This window comes from Platalea leucorodia, assembly GCF_965183815.1.
Source record: "Platalea leucorodia genome assembly, chromosome: 19".
Classification (NCBI taxonomy): Eukaryota; Metazoa; Chordata; class Aves; order Pelecaniformes; family Threskiornithidae; genus Platalea; species Platalea leucorodia.
In genome coordinates this window covers 1,159,108-1,166,678 of record NC_138841.1, presented here as the reverse complement: position 1 = coordinate 1,166,678, position 7,571 = coordinate 1,159,108, and positions in this window count along the sequence as shown.

Sequence of the window (7,571 nt, the reverse complement as noted above, 5' to 3'; positions counted from 1 at the left end):
CCCGACTGGCACCGGTTACCGACACCCCTGCCCCATGCACTGCGTGGGCTTTGGGAGAGCTGCGCCGGGGCCGAACGTGGCCCTTTGTCCTGCAGCAGCACTGAGAATCGCACCTCCCGCACACAGACCTCCTGAAACGAGACCCACCGGCCCATCGCTCCGCCTGCCTTCGACGGGCTCCGCGTCCCGCTACCGAGTGCGTGATCACAGCGCGTACGCGATGTTAGCTACGATACCTAATCCCTACAACCAGAACCCCAAAGCCTGTGCTGTGTTTGAATTACCTCAACTAAATTTAGCGAACACACCTCCTCATATGGCTGATCACTTTTTAAAACCTCTGAAAACCACTTCTCCGGAGGTTTTGTGCGTAATAATCCCAGCGTGCCTGAAAGGGAGGTCATCCTCTGCTCCCCAGCCCTGCGCACGCGCGCGTGCACACGCGTTACACGGGCATTTGCACAGACAGCGCTTTGCTTCGCCGGTTCCTACGTCTGCTCTAGCGATAGCCAGCAGCGACTGGTTTGGCATGAGACGGGCGTTTCACCGGCTGCCGCAGCATCCTCCAGGTCCCAGAGGTGAGGTCCCGCCAGCCAGACCATTGCCCAAAATGTGCTCAAATTCACCCAGACGCTGAAAAGCAAGCTGTTACCCGGACTGGAGCCACCACGTCCCAGCAAAACACCCCAGCTCCAAGTCTAATCCGTATGCTGAATGTCTGAACACTTTTAGTGTTGATGGAGTTGTCCTTTTTAAAAGCAATTTAACTGAGTAAAATCAGTATCTTCTTGCTTCAGGTCACAGCGAGCTCTCACTGCAGGGCTTGAGCTGGAGCCTGGGGGAAGACGGACCCCGCTGGTTCCCCTGACCCCCCTCCGGCCCCAGCAATTTTTACAGCCTTCCACAAGCAGCCCAAACCCCCTCCTCAGGCCTCCAGGTCCTGCTCCTCTCACTGCAAGCATCAAAAAATAAGAGCTGGGAATTTGTTGCAGGTTAATTGGGGTTATTTCATATTAAAGCCCCTTTGCCTCTGTAAACCAAACCTTTGCTGTGCGGCACCGGCGGTTTCGACGTGCCTTGTTACACCCCTCTCGGCGCAGAGGGGGCTTGCGCTAAGCAAAGGAGTCATGGATGCTTCCCCCATCAGCTCCGGCGGCCCCAGGGGACTCTTCTGGCCAAGGTGGGACGTGCCACCTCTTCACCGGTGCCACCTCCTGCTGTGAGTCGCATCAGCCAGGAGGTGACGAACCCCAAATCCTCTCGCCCCCGTATTGAACACTGGTGCAGATGCCATCCTGGAGACCACCTAGATGGCATCTGGAGGGAGTCTGCAGCCTCTGGAGATGTCCATCAGCCGGGAACCGTATCGAACGCAATCGCATGGGAATATCAAACCACCTCCCTCCGGGTAACGTTTCTAGGCATAGATCTCGCGTCTCCGGGTTTCCAGCCCCCACCTCCGCAGCTACGCTGGACGGCGGCCGTGCCAGGAAGCACAAAGCCTCTCCATGGCTTTTTCCACTCCTGGCTGTGCAAACACCCGGCCCTGCTCCTGCCGGCTGCCTTCGCCTCCGCGCGCCCCTCCGCCTCCGCGCTGCCCGCGGTCCTGCTGCCCGGCCCGGCACCGCCTGGGTTAACGGGAGGGCAGCTGGATGGAAAAGGCCCTTTTTTATTGTAACAGCAGATACGGAGAAGAAAAAGCACTAGAATCATTTATCTGGCTCACAGTTTCGCTAATGCCCTCGGCTTTAGGCCAACGTGAGATATTATGAGGTAAATCGGCCAAGTCATGCTATACAAACATTTCAAAAAAGAAAGATATTTTCAGGCTCTTGCAGGAATCCAGCCCTCCCCCCGCCCCGCGTCGGGTTACTGCAGGATTCGGCCGGGTTTGTAGCCCACTTTATGTTCATCCGTGGGTGTTCAAAAAAACAGGAGAACTTAAGCCAAAAGACAGCACTCAAATTTGGCACGGGGCTTGCTCAGCCATGCAACCGCCTTGGCACCGGGCGGGCAGCTCGCAGAGCATCCCCGGGGCACGGCGGCAGCCGCAGCAGCCCGTAGCCCCCCGGGTGCTCTGCCCTCGCCCACCTCCCTGCCGGCGGGCAGGAGGGGAGAGCAGAGGGCAGGGCTGGAGCGGTGCAGCGAGGGGAATTTCCCAGGGGAGAAAATGCCTTTATGGCCCTGGATAGACAGTTCTTTCCTCTTGACATCCCGGGACTTGCCGTGCAGCACAGCGGCGCTCAGAGATGAACCTCTCCAGCCTCACCACGCTGCTGGGCTGCTCCGAAGAGCGTGGTGGGCAGAGGCAGCCCCTCCACCGCCTCCGCTCCGTCGCCAGGACCCGCGCTGGCGCTGCCCCGTCCTGCCCGCGCGCAGAAGGCCTCCCGGCCTCCCGCATCGCGCGTCGGCAACCCCAAAAGCAAAAATATTCCTGTCTGGGTAGTGGGCACAGTTAGCTTCTTAGGTTAATAATGGATTTTAACTTCAGAGGAACTATGTATGCTCAACAATATACACATATTTTTTATTGCTTACAACATTTAAGTGGATGGGTTCTTTGTTATTTATTAAAGGGCCATTGAAAATGTCTTTCCATTCTTGTTCCTGTGTCTTGAGCAGTTCATTAAAATGCCCACCTTTCCTGTCATAAAACCCACGTACGCAGGCTAATAAAATCCAAACATGTACTATTAAAGTCCCCACATACAGAATAAAAAAAAAACACCCGCAGCCCATATTCCAAGTGCCCACATAAAACACAGTAAAAGCTTTATGCCGCTGCACCGACACCCGCTCAGACGCATGCAGCAACGGCGATTAAAGTATGGAGAGAGGGTGCCGGTGCCCGGGGCTCTGCCAGCCGCCCCAGGTGGGCTTGGCAGGGGGACAGACCCTCTCCCCAGGCTCCCCAGGTGCCAGTGGTGGGGCAGACCCTACCCGTGACCCTCTCACTGAGCTCTGCCTTTTTCCCAGCTTGAAGGTCCTTAAGACACTGCTCCTCTCCTTCCCGCGAGGCACAACGGGTTGGTGCTTGGGGTATCCTGGGGGCTTACAACACCCGGGGTCCCAGGGGCTGCCAGCCTCGGTCCTACTCCGCTGCTTCCCCACCAGGAGCCGATGGGGAGTGGGGACGGGGCCGCCGAGCCCGAGGGCGGCCGTGAGAAATCGCCATCCCTTCCAAAGGCGAGGGGAATGCCTGCTGGGGAGCGTGCAGCTCAGCTTGGCTGGATGATTGAGGAAACCTGCCTGAACGAGGGGCCTGCGACTCGCAGTCATGGAACATCTTGGTTTTCCACCCACCCGGGGGTGTTTGGATCCGGGATTTGGTGCCACCCAAGCTGTGTGGGTGCAGAGGCAGAAACCCCCAAACCCTGCAGCAATTGGGGCCCCGTGCTCTTGCTGCAACTGGACGTAGCTGAGCAAGAAGATTCCAGCCTACAGACGTTTTTCCTTTCCTTCCCCCATCTCAGCGGGTTAAAGCAAGACAGGCTTAGCCCAGGCCTCTGCACCATCGCCAGGAGCATCTGCTCCCAGCATCACACAAATAGGGGTGAGGGCTGGTGGCACCCACCCCTCTGAACACAGGGCTGGGAAACCCACCCCAGAGAAGCCCCTTTGCTCTCCCGTGGTTTATCCCCACCCCAGCCAGGCCGGGGGCTTGCTGACACCGAGGCCGGCTGCGTGGGTGGGCGAGGGGAGAGGCCCACGGCTCCTCCAGAGCCGCTCTCCCACGGCAGCCCCTGGCCCGGTGATGTGTCTATTGCCGAGCATTCTCAGCCTCCGATCGATGGCCGGTTGGGCAAAATACTCCAGTGCATCATCACTGTAACAGCCTGACAGCAGAATTGGTATACGCTGTCCTGGGGTAACGGTTTCACCTCCACCACCGGGCACCAGCACGAGGCAGCAGCACCCCTTCCCTGCCCACCTTTTGCTCTGGCTTTTGGCTGACCCCTGTGAGACGGCCAGAGCCTGCAGCCGCCGCACGCCGGCCCCGAGCCCCCGCTGCCGCGCTGGAGCATCCACGGCATCGCAACCCCGTCCCCCCTCCGCCTGCGTCCTCCCCCGGGGAGCCCCGGCGCTTTGCTGGAGGGCACGGAGCGAATCATCCAGTAACACAGAAATCTCGGAGTCCTCTTTAGACATCCCAGGAGGAGGCAGATCTGAGGGAAGGCAGCGGAGAAGATGCCTGCAGCAATGTCAGTGCTAGAACAGCCGGGCTGACAGGATTCAGAGCGGGGATTAAGGTTGGGATCAGGGATGCGGGGAAAATGAAAAAAGACTCTGGCTTTCAGGCACGCCTCCGCTGTGTTTGTCTTCTTGTTTGCTCGGGAGGAGGACGGGCTCCCAGCTTTAAAAGGCCCCCGATCGCCTTCCTGAAGAGGCCGGGGTTCACCTCCGCGCTGCATCCGGAGATGTCTGCGAGGACGCGGCGGGCACGTTCTGCTGCCCCTGGCGCAGCTGGACCGGTGGCAGCAGGGAGAGGCCGGGCGGACCAAACGCTGTCCCATGGGAAGATGCATTAAGCAGCACCGAGCAGCTGTGGGTGCCGGGGAATATCTGCCTTTTCTCAGGGGTTTCCGAGATTTCAGTTTCGCTTCCTCACCAAACTGCTCCCACTTCCATTCTCCGCAGTGCTTCTGGGCAGGGACATCCCCGCCTTCCTCCCAGGCAGGGGCAGCAGGCACACCGGGGTGGTGACAACTTTCCTACCAGCTGCAAATCCCTTTGCCCTAAGGTGGCATTTTATTGTGCATGGGAAAGCGGAGCAGCTGCCCCTCCCCATGCTCCAGGCCCTGCTAAAAGCAGGACCACGGGTCATGGGAACCTCAAGGAGAGCAAGAAAGAAGGAGAAAAAGCCAGGCCAATTATGCAGCTCATTTAGGTGCAGGAAACTGGGACCCACTGCAGGCAGCGAGCACCCCACTCCCCACAGCTGCTGCCTGTCCCCTGCTTTGCCTTGCACCATGTCACCAAGAAGAGACCCAGCCACTTGTCACCCAGTGTCACAACTTCACTCTGCTTCCCCTATCGTTCCCCCGGGGAAAGGATCTGCCCGGTCTTTGCGCCCTGGCAAGCGGAGCTGGAGGCCCACCTTTCCAGGGGCTGCTTTGGGGTCCTCCTCCCGCCGCTGCAGCCCTGCCAGAGGGCACGGAGCAGCCCCCAACGGGCAGGGGCTGCTGCATTTCCCCGGGTGCTGGGGGAGAGAGGAGACAGGGAAAGTTTGATGCTGGGGAAAGCAAAACTCACCTAAAATTACATTTCCAAGAAGTCCCACTCCCTTCTGACCCAGAGAGAGGAGGCTGAGGGTCCCTGGCTGGGCTCAGGGCTGGTGCCAGCCCTCCCCGCAGCCGAGCGGCCCCAGGCGCCGGAGCAGGGTCCCCCCACGCGCCCCCCGCTCTTATCTCTGGGGGAGGGGGGCTGCAGGGACCCCCGTGCCCGCAGCGGAGGCAGGCCCAGAACACTCTCCAGAGCACCGGTGGGGGCTGCTTTAATCCACGGGCTCTGCAACCATCCACCGCCCAGGCAATATTTCCAGTCAAAGCAAATCTGGACTCCCTTCCCTTCAGCCTGTTTCTCTCCCTCTTTCTTGCCTGCCCCCCCTTCTCTCTTATCTCCGTACAGACCATTAACTTTCTCCCCAGCCTGCCCACCCCCTCCGCTCCTCGGGGCTCCTTCCCGTGATTTTTGTCGCCGGCACCGAGGGCCCCGCACGCACCCCTGGCTCGCACAGCGGCTCAAGGACGCGGAGCCCCGCGCAGCCCTGGAGCTGCTCACGCGACACTCGCATGGTTTATGCACTCAGACATCTTCTCCGCTTTGCCACTCCGACTCTCTCATGTCGAAGCTCCCTCTTTTTCCCTGTCGAGATACAAAAGGCACCAAGTTTTTTCTTCGCATCCCTCTTTCCCTTCTCCCCTCCCCTTGATGCGCCATATCCAACCCTCTGTTTTCAAGGGTTTTCCTTCTTTCCTACCCCTCTCCCCTTTTTTTTTTTTATAATTTAAGTTTTTCTTTTAACTTTCAAGGTCAACACGGACAGACAATGCCACCAGTGCCTGTTTGATATGTGAGCGCTATTGGCGTCCATTGCCACGGTTTCCGTGGTAACACAGTAACCATTAATTTTCAATTAAAGTAGACAAAAAGCCCGATGACAGCTCCAGGTCTGCTGAAGATGTCAAGAATCCGTATTAATATACAGCAAGAGAGCATAATTGTGTGTCCATCTTCCCGAGCAACGAAAATGGAGGGATAATTACCAGCTAGAAAGCCACTCTGTAATTTTGTTCTTACTGTCACCACAACCCTACATATTAGCATAAATTAAAAGCAGGGTTTATTGTTACCAAAGTGCATTGATATTTCCAGCCTATTTTCTTCCTTTTAACTGTTTGTTGTTGATGAGTGACTCCTGGACACATGGTGGGTGAGCCCACAGGAGCAACCGCGATGCCAGGGAGTGATGGATGAAGCCTTGCGATGCCACCCAGGTGGAAGGGAGGGAAGAGCAGCACGATGAGGCGCGGAGGTGGGCAGAGAAATCCCAGATGGCTCCGCAGCCCTCCTCCATCCTCACCCACGAGGGGCTCCCGTCCCCAGCGTGGTCCGTCCCAGCTCAGCGCGGTGGGGGCTCTGCCACGTGTCCCCATCGCCACCTCCTCGGGCTTCGCCTCGGAGCTGGAAGGGGCGTAAGTCCCCGACTGCCGCGCGCTTGGTGACAGCCGCTGAATTCATGAATTTAAGTGAATGGAAAAAAGTGGGTTCCTTGTATCATATCCAGAGAAAGCTGTCCTTCAAAAGGAAATTTAGTGTAATTACCCTTAAGGGAGCGATCCTCACTCAGTCAGTCACAACACTGACCTGCTGCTAGGATCTGACAGGGAAATTACAGGCTGTGTACTCAACAAAAGGGGCTTCCTTCCTTCTTAGAGGAAAGATGAAATGCCGAGGTTTGAAAAGAAAAGTATTGGCTTCTGGGTTTTAAATCAGTATCTATCTCACACAGGGCTTTCCTTTGCACAGAAATTAGAAGGGGGTGGAGGAGAACCAAGCCAGGGAGGGGAATGGGCGTTTTATGGGCTGGAAAAAGAACCGAGAAGCTCCAAATTCCCACCAAGCACAGAAAGCGGTTTCCTCAGAATTTGCTTTCATGCTACGCAGCGAGGCGATGGGCATGGCGAAGAGCAGAAGTGAGACTGCCTTGCAAAAGGGTCTGCTGCGAGCAAGGCTGGCGCATCCCCGTCCCTCCGCAGGAGCAGCGTCACCGCACCGAAGCCGAGCGCAGCCCCTGCCTCCCCAGCTGCCGTCGCCCCGCCTGACCTGGTGGCTCCCCCGCAGAGCCCCAAGGCTGGGGGGTGACAAACTGCCCCTCAGACGCTGTCACCGCTCCAAGTGGGACATGCCCAAGTAGGGACGGGCTCGGAGAAACCTCCGGGGCTCCCTCTCGTACATAAGGAGGGACCAAAGCCCTCTCTGACCCATTGGTTTGCATCTACAGGAACTCAGATAGCGAATCCCCAGAGGACTGGAAAAGACAATCATAACATCTATGATTAAGGGGGGGG